Source organism: Balaenoptera borealis, assembly GCF_965194805.1.
Source record: "Balaenoptera borealis genome assembly, chromosome: 20".
Taxonomy (NCBI): Eukaryota; Metazoa; Chordata; class Mammalia; order Artiodactyla; family Balaenopteridae; genus Balaenoptera; species Balaenoptera borealis.
In genome coordinates this window covers 32,246,394-32,271,082 of record NC_138879.1, presented here as the reverse complement: position 1 = coordinate 32,271,082, position 24,689 = coordinate 32,246,394, and positions in this window count along the sequence as shown.

The following is a 24,689-nucleotide window of genomic DNA, read 5'->3' as shown; positions in this document are numbered from 1 at the left end:
CTACTAAGAAGCATATAACTGTGGCCAGATGCCTTGACATTATCGTTAAATAAATCCGTTGGAAGTTTAATGGTCATCTTTCAAATCCACTTACTGTGATAAATGTTCACACTAAAGTCATTAGATTTGAAAGACTAGCTTGCATCACTCCTCACTTATTAAACCAATTTTTGAAAAATTGAAAGGCAATTTTACAATAAAATAAAAGGAAGCTTAAACAATGAAATATAAGTCATTTACTATATATTATCCTAACCCAGTAATTGATTTCCTAGTTTTCAAATGCTCTTTCAATTCCATATGCATTTGTTATTTTGTAGTTGCTGTCTTGGTAGCCAGATTTATAATCTGTTTTTACTTAGCATTATGATATCATTAATACTTTCTATGATGCTCAGTAGTGTTCACATTGTCTATTTTAATAGCTGCTTGATAAGAATATAATATTACATTATTTCATTAACTTAATGTGCCGTCATTTACATGGACATTTAAATAGTTTTCAAGTATTTGCTGCTATAGATATTAGGGCACTATCTTCATGGATTTAGCTTTTCATTGTTATTTTGTTCTATTATTTCTTTAGGATCCATTTTCTAGTAGATTGAAAGAATTATTGTACTATCTTACAATACCACAAGCACATAGGAGTATACCAAGGTCAATACAATATTGCCATTTTTCAGAGTGAATATTTTAAACTTTTGAATAGTTCAAATAATTTAATAGGTAAAAATTGTTATCTCAAGATTGACTTTACATTTTTATTAATAGTGAAGTTGAACATTTTCCATATATTTATTCATTAGAGTTTCCTTTTGTGTGACTGAATTGTTGCTATCCCTTGTCCATTTTCTATATTGGTGGCTTGAGATATTTTCTTGTAATATATATTAACAACTTGCTGCAAGTATTTTCATAACTTTGGTTTTCCTTTTTAACTTATTTTTTTATGCAAATGACTTTTAATTTTAGATGGTCAAGCAAGTCTTCAATTCTCTTTATGATTTCTTGTATTGCTTTAAATAGAGGAAATAATCATTTCTCCAAAGATCTGGTAAATAATATTTTGATTTTTTTCTATTTTCCTACACTAAAAAATTGTAATTTAACTCTTAATCCTTGAGTTTATTTTGAAGAGTTTTTACTCATTTATATAAATCAAATTGGCAGCTTTAATAAAATAATATGCTATCATATTTCTATGTGCAAACATGGAGAAAGAGATAAAGTTGTTAAACAAACATGAAGAAGAATAAAAAAAAATTTCCAAGGGCAGAGAGTTATTACAAACTGACAAATGTATAACTATTTCCTTTTTTCTTTTTAGAAATTTTAAAAGAATTTTTATTGGAGTATAGTTGCTTTACAATGTTGTATTCGTTTCTTCTGTACAGCAAAATGAATCAGTTGTGCGTATACATATGTCCCCTTTTTTAAGATTTCCTTCCCATTTAGGTCACCACAGAGCATTGAGTAGAGTTCCCTGTGCTATACAGTAGGTTCTCATTAGTTATCTATTTTATAAATAGTAGTATATATATGTCAATCCCAAGCTCCCATTTCATCCCACCCTCCCCTTCCCCCCTTGGTATTCATAAGTTTGTTCTCTACATCTGTGTCTCTATTTCTGCTTTGCATGGATAAAGAAGATGTTGTACATATATACAATAGAAAATTACTCAGCCATAAAAAGGAATGAAATAGTGCCATTTGCAGAGATATGGATAGACCTAGAGAGTGTCATACAGAGTGAAGTAAGTCAGAAAGAGAAAAATAAATATTGTACAATATCGCTTATTTGTGGAATCTAGAAAAATGGTACAGATGAACTTATTTGTAACTATTTCTTATTTCTTTACATGACCATATTGAGAAACTGATGAACACTTGGAACAATTATATCCTATAAACTATTTCTCATTTTTCTATTTTCTGGAAGATTTTATGTTATGTTGAAATTATATGTATCTTGGAAGTTTGGTGGAAATATTCTGCAGTATTACCTGAGTGTGGATTTTTGTGTGAAAATTTCAAAATAGTTATGAAACTTCCTACTTCTTCCTGACTGTTTTGATGTTATTATTATTTTTTGCTAGTGCATTTTCATTTCATCTAAATTTTCAAAATGTTTGGCATACAGTTGTTCATAGTGCTTTCTTAGCATTTAAAATATCTCTTATGTAACTATAGTTATTCCTCTTTTTGATCACATTTTAATTTGTTTCTTCTCTCTGTCTCTTTTTCTGAATTAATTTTCCAGAGAATTATTGAGCTTATCTCTTTAAAGAGTTGAATTTGTCTTTGGTGATGGTCTCTAATGACTTTGTTTTCTATTTCATTTATTTTCTGCTTTTAACTTGATTACTTTTTTCCAATTTTATTATGCTTCACTCATTAATTTTAGCTTTTTAATTTTCTAATATAAGCTTATTTTAAAGCTAAAATTTCCCTCTAAAAACCACTTTAGCTATATTCCACAGATTTTGATACACAATATTTTCTTCTAAGTATTTTAACATTTCTATTATGATTTCCTTTTCAACTTTTCAGTTATTTAAAAGAGATATTTACAAATTTCCAAATGTATGGAAATTCTTAATTTTTCTTTTATTATTGATTTTGAATTTAATTGCATTGTGGTAGAAAAACATAATCTGTATGATATCAGTTCTTTGAAGTCTTTTGAGACTTGACTATGGTCTGTATTTGTAAATGCTAATTTTTGTAAATGTCCCTTGTATGCATGGAAAGAATATACATTTTAAAACTGACAGGTACTGATTTATATATGTTCATTAATCAGTCATGTTATTTATGTTGTTCAAATCTTCAGTATCTGTTTTTATGTGCTTGGCATATTGGTAGTATGGCAGGTGGGTTGAAATATTCCACGATAAGGGTGGTTTTTAATTTTTTGTAATCTTTTGTTTTTGCTGGTATATTTTTTATTAGGATGATAGATCTTTAGAACTGTTATATTTTCTGGGTGAGTTGACATTTTATCACTATTAGTGGTAATCACTGATAGAGGTTTTCTCTTAAAGTTTATTTTGTGTTATATTAACATCTTTATGCAAACTTATTTTTAAGGTGTTTTCCTTTTTCTATCCTATTTTATTTTATGCCCTTCTTTGAAATAAAACAATTCAATCTGACAATCTGTCTTATAACTGACGAATTTAGTCCATTTAATCCATTGTAATTATTGATATATTAAGACTTCTTTATATCTTATTTTGTGCTTATTATTTTTACCATTTTCCTATGCTTTTTTTTTCTGATGAACAAAACACATGATTTCAATATCCTTTCCAGCTCTAACATTCTATGATATTGTAAAGTAGATAAAACTAAATGAAAACCAGTATGGTTCAAGCTGTATATTTAGTAGCCACCAATGTGAGGGAGAGAAGTCAGGAATTACTGCACTTGAAATCTTTCTTGAAGGATAGACTCTATCTGAATAAGCAGAAAGACAAAGATTAACAGTAGGAAACAAGATGAAGGATATACATTGCAAAAGAAGTTTACAACTTTGGGAGTAGATAATAAACAGGAGGTCAGGGAAGAGAGATGTTAGGTCATGTCTACCAGAAGAAAAAGACTTGCAACAGAAAAGGAAGGTGAAAGGGGAGAGGAAGACTGGGTGGAAAGCTGATTATAACAAGAAGCACAAGAAATATTACAAACATATCTTGTAGATGTTTACTCCAGAGATTGGAGAAACAGCTTCACATCTTGCAGTGGGCTGTCCATAGTCTCAGAGTGGTCATGCGAAAGAATCTTTCCTGTCTTTTTGATACAGGAGAAGCAGGTTGGAAGTCAATTGTTTCTGGTAGCCTTGGGTGCAGGGAAACCACAGGTGTTATTTTTGACCATTGAAATCCTGTTTCCATAAGAATGGTGACACATATCATTGGAAGTGACATCCAAGTTGTCACAACACGCCAAGGTCCCCAAATGCTGTCAATCTGTGGACTTTTCCTTTGGGAGAGATGACCTTTTCTGAAATGTTTATTAGAAAGCTCAGAAAGTAAACTTGACTTCCTAGCACCATTTATAGTTTTTGTAAGTGTAAGGGCAAAGGCTATCTTACACAGTGTCATAGAAAATGTTTGTAATTTTGGAGGAAGGGAATAGAAAATACTAGTAAATAAATCTCATTGTAAGAGAGCAAGATTTGTGTGCCCTCATTTACATTCCAGCCTAGGAAATGATCTTTCATTGGATGATAAGAAAAAGACAGAAGCTTGTTCATGACCCTTCTATTAAAACCAAATTTATGAGTAAAAGGGAAATAATTGAAAATTTTCAGGAATTGTGAGGGAAGAATTGAGGCGTGTGTACTGCAGCTTTCGCTCTTGCTATCTCTAAAAAATCTGCACTGCCCAATTGCTACTCTTATCCCAGGGAGCTGAATGATGATGATAAGATATCTCTCCCACATGAGCAATCTGAACAGTGTAATAAAATGTCACTTTGCTGAAGATTAGATGTCAGCAGGGGGTCAAAAAAGCAAATGCAAGAGTCAGTTCCACAAAAACTCCCTTACTTCTTGTACCAGCTAAAGGAAACATGCTATTAGGGCTGAAATTTGTGTAACCTCCTTTAGGCTGCATTTGGTGTTTTGTCATCAGTGTTTTTAAAAGGTCACAATAAGGGAAGCTGAACAATTTTGTGATGCTCAGCTGTCAAAACTCTTTTCCATAAAGTCCCAATTATTAAGAGCATGCTACTGGCACAGAGGTAGACAGAATGATCAATGAACAGGCTAGATGACCCAGACCCTCAAATTTGTAAACACTTAATATACAGTTAAATCCTCATTTCACATCATGTATCTATAAAAGTGTTAGATTTTAATATAATGAACTACACAGCATTATAAGAAACTGTCATTGATTACTCCCCTGATCTCTGCACTGGAATAAAGTTTGTAGGGTGAATGCAGGCAGTATAGAATACTTTGATTAAGAGCATGGCTCTGGAGTCAGCAACCTGTGATTTAATTCTAGCTAGCAATTTACTAGCTTTTTCACTTCGGCAAATTGCCTAATCTTTCCAAATTCACAGTTCTGCAATCTGTAAAATGGGAGTGACAGTAGAAACTATCTTGGGCAAATTACATTTCCTCATCTCAAATAGTAGTAAAATAATAAAGATTGTCACAGTATATAGTAACTGGAATAATAATAAAACCTAGTTTGTTTTTGCCAGGACAAAATGAAATAGTAAGTAAAACTATAGCATAATAATTGTCTCGTAATCACATCCTTTGTCATCTAGTATCATTGTTAATTTATGCATTGGAACAAAGAAGGGAAAGATATGGCTATGTAAAATAGCAACAATTTTATAAAAGAAACTTAAAGGGAAACAGCAAGCAAAAATACTTTTAAAAATCTGTCTAATATATAAACTTCCTTTGGATCCAATTTTTTTGGTATAATTTCTAGTGGGTCTATTGGCAATACATTTTCGTGGCTTCCTTTTTTTTTTTTTCTGAAAGCATCTTTATTTTTTTCATTTTTGAAGGTTATTTTCACTGGATATAGAACTCCAGGTTGACAATTCTATTCTTTCAGATCTTATGTATATCATTCTATTATTTTCTGGCCTAAATTGTTTTTGATATGAAGTCAACTGTCATTTTTTTCATTATTCCCCTGCATGTAATGATTTTTTTCTCCTGGGGTTATTTTTAAGATCTTTATTTTTGTTTTCCAGAAGTTAAACTCTGATGAACATAGGTGTGATTTTCTTTGTATTTATCCTGATTGGAGTTCAATGATATTTTTGGATTTGCTAATATATTTTTGATCAATTTTAGAAAAAAGTTGGCCAAATTTTTTTCTACCCCATTCCCTCTCTTTCCTTCCAAGGCTTTAATTACATGGATATTAGAGTACTTGATACTGATTCAGATGTAACTGAAGTTTTGTTAGCTTTTTTCCCCCCAGTTTTTTTTTTTCTCTTTATGCTTCAGTTTGGATGATTTTCATTGACTTGCCTTCAAGTTCACTGCTCTTTTTTTTTGTTGTGTGTAATTTGCTATCAATCTCATCCAGTGATTTTTTTCAAAAAAAAAGTAAAATTTGATTTCAGATATTGTATTATTTAGTTCTTAGATTTACAGTTGCCCCTTGAAAACATGGATTTGAACTGTGCAGGTCCACTTATACACAGATTTTTTCAATAAATATGTATTAAAGTACTACATGACCCACAGTTGGTTGAATCCAGGGATGCAGAACTGTGGATATGGTGGGCTGACTGTAAAGCTATATGTGGATTTTCAACTGTGTGGGGATTGGTGCCGCAACCCCTGTGTTATTCAAGGGTCAATTGTATTTTTTTTATTATAATGTTGAAATCTCTTATTAAATTCTCAATATATACACTTATATCTATATCTTTTTATATAACTGTGTATTATTTTTATCAATATCTTAGTTATTTTAAAATCCTATCTGAAAATAGCAAATCTGGATTGTTCTGAGTATGTTTTTCTTGAATGACGTTTCTCTTGACCGTTAGTTACATGTTCCTGTCTTTCCCCTGTGGTCCTTCCTTCCCCACCAGGCTCGTAAATTTTCATTGACTACTGGATATTTTGAATGACACTTTATAGAGACTGGGTTCTGTTATCTTCCACTAGAGGACGTTTAGTTTTGTTTTAGAAGGCAGTTAAATTACTGACTGCTCATCCTGAACCTGTGAAGGCTTAGTTCTATAATCTGCAAGACCAGGTCCCCTTTCTTGCCATAATTCCTAGGGCAAATTCTTTAGTTGTGAAATGTTTCCTTTACTCCTTAAGTGGTTTTTCTGTGTTTCCATGAAAAGCTTGAGGCGTTTTCCAAGTTCCTCCAATTTTGAAGTCTAGAATTACACATTTTCCCCTTATTCATCTCTTTTAGGTTTCCAGCTACTGTTTTCACTCTGGTATCCTTGGCATCTCTCTCATGTATGTGCAGTTTAGAGAGTAGACAAGCATTTGAGGGAAAGCTCACATACAAAGTTGGGTCCTTATGGATTTCTTTTTTATCTGCAATTTTCCCCTTTAATTTCCAACCACTCTTGCAGTTCCAAACTCCTTTTCCTGATTCCTTAGGTCAAAACCAAACCAAACCAAACCAATCTGTGCCTTGCTTTGCAAGTTTTAGCCACTCCATGCTATGGAGTGCCCTCATGGAACAAATTATATAAACATATGTGATTTTCAGGAGTCAAATCCCTTCCATTTTCTGTTTGATTTTGGTTGCTTTCCTGTGCCTTCAAGCAGTTATTTAAAGAAATTTTGTCCAGAGTTTGTAATTGTTATTTGCAAGAGGGTTAGTCTGATATAGAAGTTCTTCCATTATTTACTGGAATCCTGCTTATAAATCATTACATATGTCCAAAATATTCAGAGGTGGAAGCATTTAGATAAAAAAAGAAAAAGTTCACTTGTAAAGAGTGCAGGAGAGTCAGACTTCAGGAGGACTGGCTCATGAAATACAGAACACAAAAAGCATTTTAGGGAATCAAAGTGCAAAACTGCATGGTTACCAAGTTTATGTTGGTCTTCTCATAGTGAAAGATGACAACTCTGTCACAATTATGAAATTCAGAAAGGTTATGACATGTTCTCAGACAGCAGCATAGCAAAAACCTAAGAAAATAATTTGTTAGAGCCCAGATTTACAAGAAATATTCAAGGTTTTATTATTTTAGAGACCAGAATCAGTCAGAGTAAATTTTGCTTGTTTTTTTGTTTGTTGTTTGCTTTTTATCTTAGAGTGAAAAGTGTTGATTATTCTTATGTTCTTTTTTGAATGATATTTGGTTATTGAGACATAGAGATTTGATCTTTGAGAGACAGAGATTTTATGAGTCTGTCTCATTTCTCATCATTAGGCCATGTGTAATATTCTTTTTAGGAAATTGAAAATATGCATCAAGTTCCTTAAAGCTGTTCATATTCTTTTGTCAATAATTCTAATATACAAAAAGCTCACACAAATTGTTGAGAAAAACATTAAAATTTGAATGGAAGAATAGGCATACATGAATCAGACAATTAACAGAGGAAATATAAATGAAAAACATGGGAAAATGTTCCAAATCATCAAACATCAAACAAATTTGAAGTAAAAAAATAACATCCAATTTTCCTGGTATTACATTAATGAAGAATATAATACTTAATATTCACAAGGATACCGTTAAATGGATAGTCTCATGTACTACTGGTATAAATATAACTTGACAAAACTTTTTTTTTTAATTAATTAATTTATTTATTATTAGCTGTGTTGGGTCTTCGTTTCTGTGCGAGGGCTTTCTCTAGTTGCGGCAAGTGGGGGACACTCTTCATCGCGGTGTGCAAGCCTCTTACTATCGCGGCCTCTCTTGTTGCAGAGCACAAGCTCCAGACGCGCAGGCTCAGTAATTGTGGCTCACGGGCCTAGTTGCTCCACGGCATGTGGGATCTTCCCAGACCAGGGCTCGAACCCGTGTACCCTGCATTGGCAGGCAGACTCTCAACCACTGCGCCACCAGGGAAGCCCCGACAAAACTTTTTTGAAAACCATTTGTTTATATGTTTGAAAACCTTAAATATTCATAAATTTTGACCCAGTTATTCTCTTTCCAAAGTGCTATTTTAAGAAAATAATCAAAATTCAGAAAAGAGATATATTTATATGGAAGTTAATTAAGAAATTTTTATTTAGTGCTAGTTAATTATATATATGCTAAAATGTTTGGAGATGAGGCTTATTGTTATCTACAGATAACTCCAAAATGCATCAAAATTTATTGATGGGTGTATAGAGGAAGAATAAATGGATGGATATATTCTAAGCTAAATATAGTCAAACATTAATTAGTTAATGTTTAATTAATAGTAAACCTAGGTGGTTGGTATATTGTTGTTCACAGAATGATTCTTTCAACTTTTCTATATATTGAAAGTTTTTAAGTTAAAATGTTGGGATAGTGCTTCCCTGGTGGCACAGTGGTTAAGAATCTGCCTGCCAATGCAGGGGACACAGGTTGGAGCCCTGGTCTGGGAAGATCCCACATGCTGCAGAGCAGCTAAGCCTGTGCGCCACAACTACTGAGCCTGCGCTCTGGAGCTCGCAAGCCACAACTACACTACTGAGCCCACGTGCCACAACTACTGAAGCCTGCATGCCTAGAGCCCATGCTCCACAACAAGAGAAGCCACTGCAATGAGAAGCCTGCACATCACAACAAAGAGTAGGCCCCGCTAGCCGCAACTAGAGAAAGCCCGCATGCAGCAGCAAAGACCCAACACAGCCAAAAATAAATAAATAAATTTATTAAAAAAAAAAAGTTGGGATAAAGAAAAGAATAATTAATAACCACAAATATTTGAAAATAGTCTTATGTATAATTAATTATAGTGCATACAAATGATATATTAATGAAATAGTTATTCAAATAATGTTTTAAATGAGTTTTTAACAAAGCTTGTTTAATGAGTTTAATATTAGGAGGGAAGTAGAGGATTCAGTGAACCCTTAATTTAAAAAAAAAACTGTATATATTATCATTTTTAAAAAGCTAGCTAGAGAGAAAGGTATCGACATTTTAATGTTTTTAAAAAGTTCTGGATGCTAGTGTTATGGATGCCTACTTTCTTTGTGCCTTTTTCCATATTCCAGATGCTCTGTAGATCACATGTATTCGTTTTTTATTGTTGGTGTAATGTATTACTACAAAGGTAGTGGCCTAAAACAACATACATTTGTTATGTTTCAGTTATCTTACAGTTTTAGACTGTAGACTCTGAGTCTGATGTGGGTCACTATGGGCTAAAATTACTGGGCTGTGTCCCTTTCTGGAGAATCAAAGGGAGAATTTATTTTCCTGTCTTTTCCAGCTTCTAGAGGCCTAAAACTTGGCGTGTGCCTCCTTCCTCCACCTTCAAAGTCAGCAAAGTTGCATCTCTCTGACTCTTCTCCCCTAGTCACATCCTTAGGTGTCATTATTCTGCCTACCACAGCGTGTATTACTCCTGTAAGCAAAAAAATATGTAAAGTTAAAAACCACCTTAAATTATTTCTAAAGTAGTTCACTTACAGGACACAATCTTAAGAAATAATAACAAATATAATCCATGGTTTATATAGAAGATTATTCATTGCATTTTTAATAATAATGGTGAAAAATGACAAATAATTACAATTCCCCAAAACAGATGACAATAAAATAGTTTCATAGAGTAGTATACCTCTAGTTGTTATCCTATGCAGTCATTAAAAATGTTTATGACTATTTCTATCTGCTTGGGAAATTCTCAGTTAAAATGTTGTATATAAAAAGCAGAATAAAAAATTTATGTACAGTTTGATTTCTACAGTGGAAATGTAGAATATATTGGATGGATGGATGTGTAATCTCTCTCTCTCTCTCTCATATGTATATGTATGACAGAGATGGAAGGCAGCACAATACAGCAAAATGTTAACAGTGGTGTCTTTCTTGGTGGTGGGGTTGCAGGTGATCAAGACTATCTCCCTCTTAGTTGTGTACTAGAAAATGAATTATTTTAAAAACATATACTTGAGTGTGTGTGCGCATATACATGCATGTACAGTTGACCCTTGAACATCATAGGTTTGAACTATGCAGGTCCACCTCTATGGGGATTTTTTTTCAGTAGTAAATACTACAGTACTATGTGATCCTCAGTTGGTTGAATCCAAAGATGCAAAGGGCCGACTATAAGTTATATGTGAATTTTCGACTGCATGAAAAATTAGCACCCCTAACCCTTACATTGTTCAAGGATAAACTTTATGTATATATGTGTACATACACACACACACACATATATATATATATATACACCAAATAATATATCAAATAATTAAGGTGGGATTCTCACTGTTCATTTTCTAATGAGGTATTTAGCTTCCCAATAGAGATAGGACTTCTTATTTTCTACTTAAGAATGCTGTGATTTGTTTATCCATTTATTTTATATTTATAGAGCTCCCATGATGTAAACTACATTGTGAGGGTCCAATAGAGCTGTTAGATTTGTCTTTATCAATTTATGTCTTTGATGAGCAAAGAAAATTCTATGTCTGTTTCTTCTCTCTGTTCTCTTTTTTCTTTTTTATCCTAAAAGTATATTTTAAAACATTGATATGTTTCTAAACAGAAAGTAACTTTCACACTTCTCAAAATAGCTTTCTACTAGCACTTGAAATTCGGGTGTTTATTGGAATTTTCATAGGATGATCCCCTTAACAACTTCGGCAAGAACACTATATTTTTCAAATAGTTTCTAATGCAAGCCATAATAGCAAGAGGGTATTTCAGAACTCATTCTAAAAGAACTCTATCCCCATTAGAATGAAACACTGTATAACATTTAAAGATGATGTTTAAAAAAGCTTGAATTTAATTTTTGAAGACAGTATAAAAAGAAGACAAACACAGAACCTCAGGTGCTTATAATCAAGATAATAAAACAACACTGATACACATAAAATATTTAGATACTATGATAATATTTTATTAATATACGTATTATTAACTATGACTGGCTCATCTCTGGGTGATGTAGCTTCATCTCACTAAGGCTGAAAGAGAAGGAGGTGAGGCTGTGGGTGGGGAAGAGGAACCCTTTTAATTTATCACAGCTCAATGGATTATTTTAATCCCTTAATGAGGCGTGGGAGTCCTTGAGTTCACGTTGACTTCTTTCCCATATGTCTCCTCTGCTTTTTTCCCTATGTACATTTTAAATTGTTCTAATTTTCTATTGAAAGTATAAAACTCCAAGTGGCCAGTTAACAAGATTCCAACAATTTTTAGAGGAGCAGTTGAGAAGCAGGTTTTGGCATCTGAGAGATCTTTATTCAGATCCAAGCTCTGCTGTTCTGTGCACACGCTTCAAACTTAAATTTCTTCGTCAGTAACAATACGAATAAAATAACAAAATAATTTAGTATTTTCTTGTGAAATAACAAGTAATAGTTATTTTTACTTGTAAAAGTAAATAAATTAATGAAAGTCTTAGAGTCCATTTACCTATTAGGTTCTGAACTTTTTCTGAGAAACCAACCTTATGTGGTACGCAAATTTATTTCTTGGGAAGGATAGATATGGGAAGTGAAGCTGTCCACAAAAAAGGATATACATGTGTTCACAGAATTAAGGGTACTATTGATTAGCTGCAAGGATACTCAACAATTTCCAACTACCTGTCCATGTACTCCATGTTAATAGAGCAAGGGTCACACCTTGTCTGTTTTACTGTTTTCTGTATCCCTCTCCTCTCTAAGTCTATCACACCTAATTCCTTTTTGTAGATTTAGGCTTACACCATCCAATACCAGAAGTTTGATCTGAGGCAGAAGGAATCAACCAGTTCTCACCTCACAGTCTCAGCATAATTTCTTCTAGGTATTGACACATAGGCCTGGGATTGTGTTTTTATCTTTATTTCTTTTTTTTTCAAATCATTTTCCTGTAAGCCATCTATGACAAGGGGCTAATTTTTGACCTTACTGGTCCTCCTGTAAACCAGAGTCCTTCTTCTGAAACTTTATCCAATGGATGTAGCTCTTCTATTCTTAGATGGAACATCCTAATTCTACTTACCTGTTTGGACTTGAGAGTATTGTCTGCCTTGAATACTTTCCTGCTTTGTGCCGTTCACTTGTGGGCAAGCTCGTGCATGATACTAACTTTTCACCGGAATTGATATAGTAGAGCTTACTAAAGAATGTTTGTTAGCCAGACCAAACCTCCTGTGCTATTTTATTCTGAGTTCTTTGAACAAATATTTATTGAACTTTCTCTGTATGCCAGGATCCCAGACTATGGAGTTGACTACTACTGAGAAATTCTGATGTATAGCACTGACTACTCACAGCAAGAATAAAACAACTGCTTGTTAAAACTTGAATGAGGGAAGGGAGTCTCTAAGGGAAGGGGTGTATTTGTGTGTGTGTGTGCAGGTACTATTTATCATGACCGACCAAGGGGAGCCTCGCCAAAATATTTGGAATTGGCTGATGGCCAACATCTCATTTGCTTTCCCCATGAAACCAGAGGACCTTCATTCCTAGGCTGCTAGAGTGACACTTTCTGAGGTCAGCTCATGAGCCCAGTGCTGGGAAATGGCATTTAGCACAGCTGGCATGTTCCTGAGGCAACAGTTACCTACTGAGAGCAGTGGTGGAGGCAAATTGCTTCTCAGTTTTATACGACGTTGACTCATCAACCCAGTGGATGCATTTCTTTATCTGGGACTTTGCTGAGGATTAGTCTGGACAGTGTATTGAGGCAAATCTGCCTATCAAAGCAATACTAGAGGGTTTTATTTATTTATTAAACCTTTTTCTCTTCTATCATAAAGAAAATTAAAAGCAGGAGAAAAAGAAAAAGTACAACTAAAAATGTTGGTAAAAATTAGAAAAAAAGAGAAAATGTAAACTGTCAGAGCAGTCCATTTTGTAGATATCTAGAACAATTTCAGTGGTCACTCCTTTGCCCTGGGAAGGGATTCATGTGTTATAGAGTGATGAGCTTCCCTATTCTCTTTCCTTCCATTTCCCTCTGGTTATGACTGCAAAGGAAGGATATTTTTGTGATCCATTCCACCATTTTAAGATATCAGGGTTTCTGAATTCTATACCCGTTTGGCCCCATTCTCTTAAGGATTGTGTCACGTAAGCACCAGGACCTGAACCCTTACAGCACCCTCCTTAATCATTAATCCAAGAATCCAGGAAAAACTGTATTCCTATCCACTCATGCACCAGAAGAGGAGGTTTTGGAAACTACTTCAAAAAAGTTTTGAGAACACTCTAAATAATAGTGGTTTTCAACTTTTTCTTAGTTCTGGAGCCCTTTGTTAAAATTAAAGTTTTCAAAAACGTGGTGGAAATGGATGGAGACTTAATTCCTCACTTACTACACTCTAGTCTGGACCCTTCAAGTAGCTCCTTGAACCAGTGCCTTAAAGCCGTCTGAATATGTTAAATGTAACTCATGCTTATTATGGAAAACTTGGAACGTTCAAAAAAGGAAATCACATCACACAATAACTACCTTTAAACATATCATGTATGTGTGCCTGCCTATGTGTGTTTGCTTTTAAAGTTTTGAAAACACATAATTTTATATCCCATACTTTATTTGGAATTTTAATATGAATAATATCTATTCTTCAAAAATACTTTATTTAATGCTATATCACTTGGCTCTGCCCTTTCCCTAGTGTTGTATATATAAGTTTTTTTCCCCAAATTTGTCTATTATTTTGACTAGTATTATGACAGATGTCTTTTTGTATATGTCCCAAGGATAGATCACAGAAGTGAAAAAATCTGTGGTCTCAGTAAAATCTTTTTATGAGAAAGAAAGAGTAAACCAAGCCTCATGTATGTCTGTATGTCCAGTGTTCTGGAGGGAGCCTCAGCCACCCCTCTGATTGGATATAGGCTTGATTGTTAAACCCAAGGGGTTTAACAGAAGCAGAAGTGAGCTGGTTGAGTAAGAAGGAAGTGCCCCTGCCTCTCTGCGTGCTTCTCAGCCTTTTCCTTGCTTTTCCACAGAGAGGGTAATTAGTAAATCTGAGTGCTCAGAGCAGGGCTTAGCAAACTTTTTTTGTAAATGCCAAAGATAAATATTTCAGGCTTTGAAGGCCAGATGATATTTTTAGCCACTATTCAACTCTACTGTCATAGAGTCAAAGTAGACATAGATAAGATGTAAGAAAATGGGCACGTGCTCATTTAAAACTGTGTTTGCATAAAACTTTATTTACAAAGACAGACAAATAGAAGGTGGGTTGGATTTGGCCTGAAGTCTATAGTTTGCTGACCCATGACTTCAAGCCTGGGGTACTGATTGGAGGTTCATGAGTGGGCAGGTTCACTGTAAATATGAGTACAGTTTACTCAGTCTGGTTACCACTTCTCCAGGCCTTGCAACTAGTAAACTGAGAAGGGCCAGCTAACAGGGCTGGCCATCTTCTTTTTTCTTTTTCCCCCTGAACACTGGTCATTGTGTTGGGTCCTGGGGTGGTAAAAGTTGGAACCAGGCTTGCATGTGAGAAGCAGGTGACCCTGCATAGGGCTTAAAACTAAGCTGCGTGTTATAACCCAATATTATCAGTACTTTTCTTTAAGGAGTATTTGGCAAAGCTCAGCTAAATACAAAGAGAGATTTTATAAATCGTGTGCTATAATTTCTTCTGTGTTAAGTTTCTCTGGAAATCTCGCTTGGTAAGAGGGTAATGGGGCATGTTTGCAAATTCTTGGGTCCTCTGGTTAGATACCATCAAAAATTCACCCCATAATTTTCATGGAAACAATACCTTTTCTGCATTCACTGTTAACAGGACATTTCAACACAACAGGCTATATTTTCTTCCCTGGCTAAAACTAAAAAATGTCACTCGAGTGTCCATCTGCATGTGCCTGTTGTTCAGAGAACAACATTTAGAGATGGCAGGAGGCCAGATGGACTAATCTGATTGCACGTGGAGCAGGGGCTTCTGGCCTGTCCCATGGGATCTTCTGTGAGGAAACTCTAATGAAAAATAGATTAGATTTTTACCAAGTGGAGCGTCGGGTGTCAAATGCCTAAATTGTACCATTTCCCATCCTCATTACAATTACTGTCATAAGAATTGATTCACATTGTGCTATCTTCTTTTTTTGTCCTTACTGCAATTTTACTAGAAAAAATAAGACCCAGGAGTGCATTATCTGCATGGCCCTGGGAACCACCAGTCCTTGTAATTATGAGGTTTATTTTCTTGCTCAGGCAATCTGTATGTGGAATTGTTTTATGAAAACTCATGTTCTCAGCTGGGAAAAACATGCCATGGGATGTGGAAGAGGGAGAACTTGTTTGAAGGAGAGAAAATAGAGTCAGCAGCAGAAACTGAGGCCTAATTTAAACACACAAAATGGTAGAGGTAGTGTGCTGGAGAAGCATTTTAAAAGGAAATAAGGATAACAACTAATAATAATAACCAAGGGAGCAAAAAGCAAAATGATAAAAGGATTCTGTAGTTATTTTTATAAGATCAAGGTATTTGAATAATGCTACCTCCAAGGGAATAATTTCAAAAAGGATGAATATTGAGAGGGATGTGGAGACTTTCTAGTCCATTTTCTGCATTGTGCAGAAGGGGACAGGGTTACAAAGCTCAGTATGATAAAAAATGTGGACCTGGAGGGGAGGGGCAAGATGGCGGAAGAGTAAGATGCGGAGATCACCTTCCTTCCCACAGATACAGTAGAAATACATCTACACGTGGAACTGCTCCTATAGAACACCCACTGGATGCTGGCAGAAGACGTCAGACCTCCCAAAAGGCAAGAAAATCCCTACATACTTGGGTAGGGCAAAAGAAAAAAGAAATAACAGAGACAAAAGAATAGGGACGGGACCTGCACCAGTGGGAGGGAGCTGTGAAGGAGGAAAGGTTTCCACACACTAGGAAGCCCCTTCGTGGGCAGAGACTGTGGGTGGCAGAGGGGGTAGCTTCGGAGCCACGGAGGAGAGCGCAGCCACAGGGGTGCGGAGGGCAAAGCGGAGAGATTCCCATACAGAGGATTGGTGCTGAGTAGCACTCACCAGCCCGAGAGGCTTGTCTGCTCAGTTGCCGGGGCGGGCGGGGCTGGGAGCTGAGGTTCGGGCTTCGGTGCTAGCTGGGAGGGAGTCCGGGAAAAAGTCTGCAGCTGCCGAAGAGGCAAGAGACTTTTTCTTGCCTCTTTGTTTCACGGTGTGCAAGGAGAGGGGATTCAGAGTGCCACCTAAACGAACTCCAGAGATGGGCGTGAGCTGCAGCTATCAGCGCGGACCCCAGAGGTGGGCGCGAGCCGTGGCTATCAGCGCGAATCCCACAGCAACAGGGGCGCAGAGGGAAAAACGGAGAGATTCCCGCACAGAGGGTCGGCGCCGAGCAGCGCTCACCAGCCTGAGAGGCTTGTCTGCTCACCCGCTGGGGCGGGCGGGGGCTGGGAGCTGAGGCTGGGGCTTCGGTGCTAACTGGGAGGGAGTCCGGGAAAAAGTTTGCAGCTGCCAAAGAGGCAAGAGACTTTTTCTTGCCTCTTTGTTTCATGGTGCGCAAGGAGAGGGGATTCAGAGCGCCGCCTAAACGAACTCCAGAGACGGGCGCGAGCCACGGTTATCAGCGCGGACCCCAGAGATGGGCAGGAGACGCTAAGGCTGCTGCTGCCGCCACCAAGAAGCCTGTGTGCGAGCACAGGTCACTCTCCACACCGCCCCTCCCAGGAGCCTGTGCAGCCCGCCACTGCCAGGGTCCCGTGATCCAGGGACAACTTCACCAGGAGAACGCACGGCATGCCTCAGGCTGCTGCAACGTCACGCCGGCCTCTGCCGCCGCAGGCTCGTCCCGCATCCGTGCCCCTCCCTCCCCCCAGCCTAAGTGAGCCAGAGCCCCCGTAGCAGCTGCTCCTTTAACCCCATTCTGTCTGGGCGGGGAACAGACGCCCTCAGGCGACCTACACGCACAGGTGGGTCCAAATCCAAAGCTGAACCCCGGGAGCTGTACGAACAAAGAAGGGAAAGGGAAATCTCTCCCAGCAGCCTCAGAAGCAGCGGATTAAAGCTCCACAAAAGACCTCATGTGCCTGCATCTGTGGAATACCTGAATAGACAATGAATCATCCCAAATTCAAGAGGTGGACTTTGGGAGCAGGATATATTAATTTTCCCCCTTTTCCTTTTTTTGTGAGTGTATATGTGTATGCTTCTGGGTGAGATTTTGTCTGTATAGCTTTGCTTTCACCATTAGTCCTAGGGTTAGGCCCGTCCGGGTTTTTTTTTTTTTTTTTAACTCAAAAAAAATTTTTTTTTTCCTAATAAATGTTTTCTTAATAATTTTTCCTTATTTTCTATTTTTAGAAATTAGGAAAAATTTTTAATAAGTTTTTTCATATTTTTTATTTTAAAAAATTAAAAATTTTTTTCTTAATGACTTTTTTCTTAATAATTTTTTTTATTTTTTACTATAAAAAGTTAATAAATCTATTTTTTAAATATTAAAAAAAATTTTTTTCTGAATACGTTTATTCTTAATAATTTTTTTCTTATTTTTTATTATAATAGCTTTATTTTATTTTATTTTATTTTATCCTCTTTCTTTCTTTCTATTTTTATCTCCCTTTTATTCTGAGCCGTGTGGACGAAAGGCTCTTGGTGCTCCAGCCAGGCATCAGGGCTGTGCCCCTGAGGTGGGAGAGCCAACGTCAGGACACTGGTCCACAAGAGACCTGCCAGCTCCACGTAATACCAAACGGTAAAAATCTCTCAGAGGTCTCCATCTCAACATCAAGACCCAGCCTCACTCAACGACCAGCAAGCTACAGTGCTGGACACCCTATGCCAAACAACTAGCAAGATAGGAACACAGCCCCATCCATTAGCAGAGAGGCTGCCTAAAATCATAGTAAGGCCACAGACACCCCAAAACACACCACCAGATGTGGACATGCCCACCAGAAAGACAAGATCCAACCTAATCCACCAGAACACAGGCACGAGTCCCCTCCACCAGGAAGCCTACACAAGCCACTGAACCAACCTTAGCCAGTGGGGACAGATACCAAAAACAACGGGAACTACGAACCTGCAGCCTGTGAAAAGGAGACCCCAAACACAGTAAGATAAGCAAAATGAGAAGACAAAAAACCACACAGCAGGTGAAGGAGCAGGGTCAAAACACACCAGACCTAACAAATGAAGAGGAAATAGGCAGTCTACCTGAAAAAGAATTCAGAATAATGATAGTAAAGATGATCCAAAATCATGGAAATAGAATAGACAAAATGCAAGAAACATTTAACAAGGATGTAGAAGAACTAAAGAGGAACCAAGCAACGATGAAAAACATAATAAATGAAATTAAAAATACTCTAGACGGGATCAATAGCAGAATAACTGAGGCAGAAGAACGGATAAGTGACCTGGAAGATAAAATAGTGGAAATAACTACTGCAGACCAGAATAAAGAAAAAAGAATGAAAAGAACTGAGGACAGTCTCAGAGACCTCTGGGACAACATTAAACGCACCAACATTCAAATTATAGGGGTCCCAGAAGAAGAAGAGAAAAAGAAAGGGACTGAGAAAATATTTGAAGAGATTCTAGTTGAAAACTTCCCTAATATGGAAAAGGAAATAGTTAATCAAGTTCTGGAAGCACAGAGAGTCCCATACAGGATAAATCCAAGGAGAAACACGCCAAGACACATATTAATCAAACTGTCAAAAATTAAACATAAAGAAAACATATTAAAAGCAGCAAGGGAAAAACAACAAATAACACACAAGGGAATCCCCATAAGGTTAACATCTGATCTTTCAGCAGAAACTCTGCAAGCCAGAAGGGAGTGGCAGGATATACTTAAAGTGATGAAGGAGAAAAACCTACAACCAAGGCTACTCTACCCAGCAAGGATCTCATTCAGATTTGATGGAGAAATTAAAACCTTTACAGACAAGCAAAAGCTGAGAGAGTTCAGCACCAACAAACCAGCTTTACAACAAATGCTAAAGGAACTTCTCTAGGCAAGAAACACAAGAGAAGGAAAACACCTACAATAACAAACATAAAATATTTAAGAAAATGGGAATAGGAACATACATATAGATAATTACCTTAAATGTAAATGGATTAAATGCTCCCACCAAAAGACACAGACTGGATGAATGGATACAAAAACAAGACCCATATATATGCTGTCTACAAGAGACCCACTTCAGACCTAGAGACACATACAGACTGAAAGTGAGGGGATGGAAAAAGATATTCCATGCAAATGGAAATCAAAAGAAAGCTGGAGTAGCAATTCTCATATCAGACAAAATAGACTTTAAAATAAAGACTATTACAAGAGACAAAGAAGGACACTATATAATGATCAAGGGATCGATCCAAGAAGAAGATATAACAATTGTAAATATTTATGCACCCAACATAGGAGCACCTCAATACATAAGGCAAATACTAACAGACATAAAAGGGGAAATCGACAGTAACACAATCATAGTAGGGGACTTTAACACCCCACTTTCATCAATGGACAGATCATCCAAAATGAAAACAAATAAGGAAACACAAGCTTTAAATGATACATTAAACAAGATGGACTTAATTGATATTTATAGGACATTCCACCCAAAAACAACAGAATACACATTTTTCTCAAGTGCTCATGGAACATTCTCCAGGATAGATCATATCTTGGGTCACAAATCAAGCCTTGGTAAATTTAAGAACATTGAAATCGTATCAAGTATCTTTTCCGACCACAACGCTATGAGACTAGATATCAATTACAGGAAAGGATCTGTAAAAAATACAAACACATGGAGGCTACACAATACACTACTTAATAACGAAGTGATCACTGAAGAAATCAAAGGGGAAATCAAAAAATACCTAGAAACAAATGACAATGGAGACACGACCACCCAAAACCTATGGGATGCAGCAAAAGCAGTGCTAAGAGGGAAGTTTATAGCAATACAAGCCTACCTCAAGAAACAGGAAACATCTCGAATAAACAACCTAACCTTGCACCTAAAGCAATTAGAGAAAGAAGAGCAAAAAAACCCCAAAGCTAGCAGAAGGAAAGAAATCATAAAGATCAGATCAGAAATAAATGAAAAAGAAATGAAGGAAACAATAGCAAAAATCAATGAAACTAAAAGCTGGTTCTTCGAGAAGATAAACAAAATTGATAAACCATTAGCCAGACTCATCAAGAGAAAAAGGGAGAAGACTCAAATCAATAGAATTAGAAATGAAAAAGGAGAAGTAACCACTGACACTGCAGAAATACAAACGATCATGAGAGATTACTACAAGTAACTCTATGCCAATAAAATGGACAACCTGGAAGAAATGGACAGATTCTTAGAAATGCATAACCTACCGAGACTGAACCAGGAAGAAATAGAAAATATGAACAGACCAAACACAAGCAGTGAAATTGAAACTGATTAAAAATCTTCCAACAAACAAAAGCCCAGGACCAGATGGCTTCACAGGCGAATTCTATCAAACATTTAGAGAAGAGCTAACACCTATCCTTCTCAAACTCTTCCAAAATATTGCAGAGGGAGGAACACTCCCCAACTCATTCTACGAGGCTACCATCACCCTGATACCAAAACCAGACAAAGATGTCACAAAGAAAGAAAACTACAGGCCAATATCACTGATGAACATAGATGCAAAAATCCTCAACAAAATACTAGCAAACAGAATCCAACAGCACATTAAAAGGATTATACACCATGATCAAGTGGGGTTTATTCCAGGAATGCAAGGATTCTTCAATATACGCAAATCAATCAACGTGATACATCATATTAACAAATTGAAGGAGAAAAACCATATGATCATCTCAATAGATGCAGAGAAAGCTTTCGACAAAATTCAACACCCATTTATGATAAAAGCCCTGCAGAAAGTAGGCATAGAGGGAACTTTCCTCAACATAATAAAGGCCATATATGACAAACCCACAGCCAACATTGTCCTCAATGGTGAAAAACTGAAACCATTTCCACTAAGATCGGGAACAAGACAAGGTTGCCCACTCTCACCACTATTATTCAACATAGTTTTGGAAGTGTTAGCCGCAGCAATCAGAGAAGAAACAGAAATAAAAGGGATCCAAATCGGAAAAGAAGAAGTAAAGCTCTCACTGCTTGCAGATGACATGATACTATACATAGAGAATCCTAAAACTGCCATGAGAAAACTACTAGAGCTAATCAATGAATTTGGTAAAGTAGCAGGATACAAAATTAATGCACAGAAATCTCTTGCATTCCTATATACTAATGATGAAAAATCTGAATGTGAAATTAAGAAAACACTCCCATTTACCATTGCAACAAAAAGAATAAAATATCTAGGAATAAACCTACCTAAGGAGACAAAAGACCTGTATGCAGAAAATTATAGGACACTGATGAAAGAAATTAAAGATGATACAAATAGATGGAGAGATAGAGATATACCATGTTCTTGGATTGGAAGAATCAACATTGTGAAAATGACTCTACTACCCAAAGCAATCTACAGATTCAATGCAATCCCTATCAAACTACCACTGGCATTTTTCACAGAACTAGAACAAAAAATTTCACAATTGGTATGGAGACACAAAAGACCCCGAATAGCCAAAGCAATCTTGAGAACGAAAAATGGAGCTGGGGGAATCAGGCTCCCTGACTTCAGACTATATTACAAACCTACAGTAATCAAGACAGTTTGGTACTGGCAGAAAAACAGAAATATAGATCAATGGAACAGGATAGAAAGCCCAGAGATAAACCCACGCACATATGGTCACCTTATCTTTGATAAAGGAGGCAAGCATATACAGTGGAGAAAAGACAGCCTCTTCAATAAGTGGTGCTGGGAAAATTGGACAGGTACATGTAAAAGTATGAAATTAGAACACTCCCTGACACCATGCACAAAAATAAACTCAAAATGGATTAAAGACCTAAGTGTAAGGCCAGACACTATCAAACTCTTAGAGGAAAACATAGGCAGAACACTCTATGACATAAATCACAGCAAGATCCTTTTTGACCCAGCTCCTAGAAAAATGGACATAAGAACACAAATAAACAAATGGGACCTAATGAAACTTAAAAGCTTTTGCACAGCAAAGGAAACCATAAACAAGACGAAAAGACCACCCTCAGAATGGGAGAAAATATTTGCAAATGAAGCAACTGACAAAGGATTAATCTCCAAGATTTACAAGCAGCTCATGCAGCTCAATAACAAAAAAAAACAAGCAACCCAATCCAAAAATGGGCAGAAGACCTAAATAGACATTTCTCCAAAGAAGATATACAGAATGCCAACAGACACATGAAAGAATGCTCAACATCATTAATCATTAGAGAAATGCAAATCAAAACTACAATGAGGTATCATCTCACACTGGTCAGAATGGCCATCATCAAAAAATCTAGAAACGATAAATGCTGGAGAGGGTGTGGAGAAAAGGGAACACTCTTGCACTGTTGGTGGGAATGTAAATTGATACAGTCCCTATGGAGAACAGTATGGAGTTTCCTTAAAAAACTACAAATAGAACTACCATACGACCCAGCAATCTCACTACTGGGCATATACCCTGAGAAAACCATAATTCAAAAAGAGTCATGTACCAAAATGTTCATTGCAGCTCTATTTACAATAGCCAGGACATGGAAGCAGCCTAAATGTCCATCATCGTATGAATGGATAAAGAAGATGTGGCACATATATACTATCGAATATTACTCAGCCATAAAAAGAAATGAAATGGAGGTATTTGTAATGAGGTGGATGGAGTTAGAGTCTGTCATACAGAGTGAAGTAAGTCAGAAAGAGAAAAACAAATACAGTATGCTAACACATATATATGGAATCTAAGGAAAAAAAAAAAAAAAGGTCATGAAGAACCTAGTGGGAAGATGGGAATAAAGACACAGACCTACTAAAGAATGGACTTGAGGATATGGGAGGAAGAGGGGTGAGATGTGACAGGATGAGAGAGTGTCATGGACATATATACACTACCAAATGTAAAATAGATAGCTAGTGGGAAGCAGCCGCATAGCACAGGGAGATCAGCACGGTGCTTTGTGACCGCCTGGGGGGGTGGGATGGGGAGGGTGGGAGGGAGGGAGATGCGGGAGGGAGGAGATATGGGAACGTGTGTATATCTGTAGCTGATTCACTTTGTTATAAAGCAGAAACTAACACACCATTGTGAAGCAATTATACTTCAATAAAGATGTTTAAAAAAAAAAAAAAATGTGGACCTGACCCCAGATCTCTGACTCTTGAACTCTTGTCTTCCTTTCGTCTATAATTTTCTGTCTTGACGAGCAAATGGTTTTGGGCTCACTTCTCATTCAGATCTGAGCTTTGCATTACTTTTCCTTGAGTGGAGATGGGTCAGCATTTTATTAGGTATTCTAAAGAATACTAGTCTTAAGAGATGATCCATGGAGGAAAAGAGTTTCTCGGTTGAATATATTTGGGAGATAGTTGGGAGAAGCTGCTTCCTACATCGCTCTCTTGGATGGAAAGACTCACATTAAAGAGCCTGCTTAACTTTATTTAACCCAGAGTGTCGAGAAAGTAGTTTGCTCTGGAGCCCATTTTTGGTGTGTGTGTGTTAATAAGACATTACAGAATACAATTTGGGAAACTGATTTGGATGGGACTGTTTCCATACTCTTGCTCCATGAGGGGCCTGGCCTCATTAAGAGTGCTAGTAGTAGCACTGATTTAAATTGCTGTTCCAGAAAGAAGAGTGAACTAGTAATATTTATTGGGATTCCATGATGTGACTTGCAATGCTCTTTATTTTATAATCATTGTTTCCTTTTTGTCCGCTCATAACCCCATACAGTAGATTTTATATTCTTTACACAAGGAGCTTGAGATTCTGAGAGACAAAGTGGGGTTTCCAAGGTATCTCATAAATTAGTTGTACAAAAGAGATAACCAACCCAGGTTATTTTTCTCCAAAGAACAGACTCCTTGAAATAGACTGTAGAAGGCAAAGGCAGGTAATCATTTCCTGGTAGAGTGAGAAACATCCTAGATTTTCAGTGCTAAAACCAAGAGAATCTCAGGGTAACTGAGGG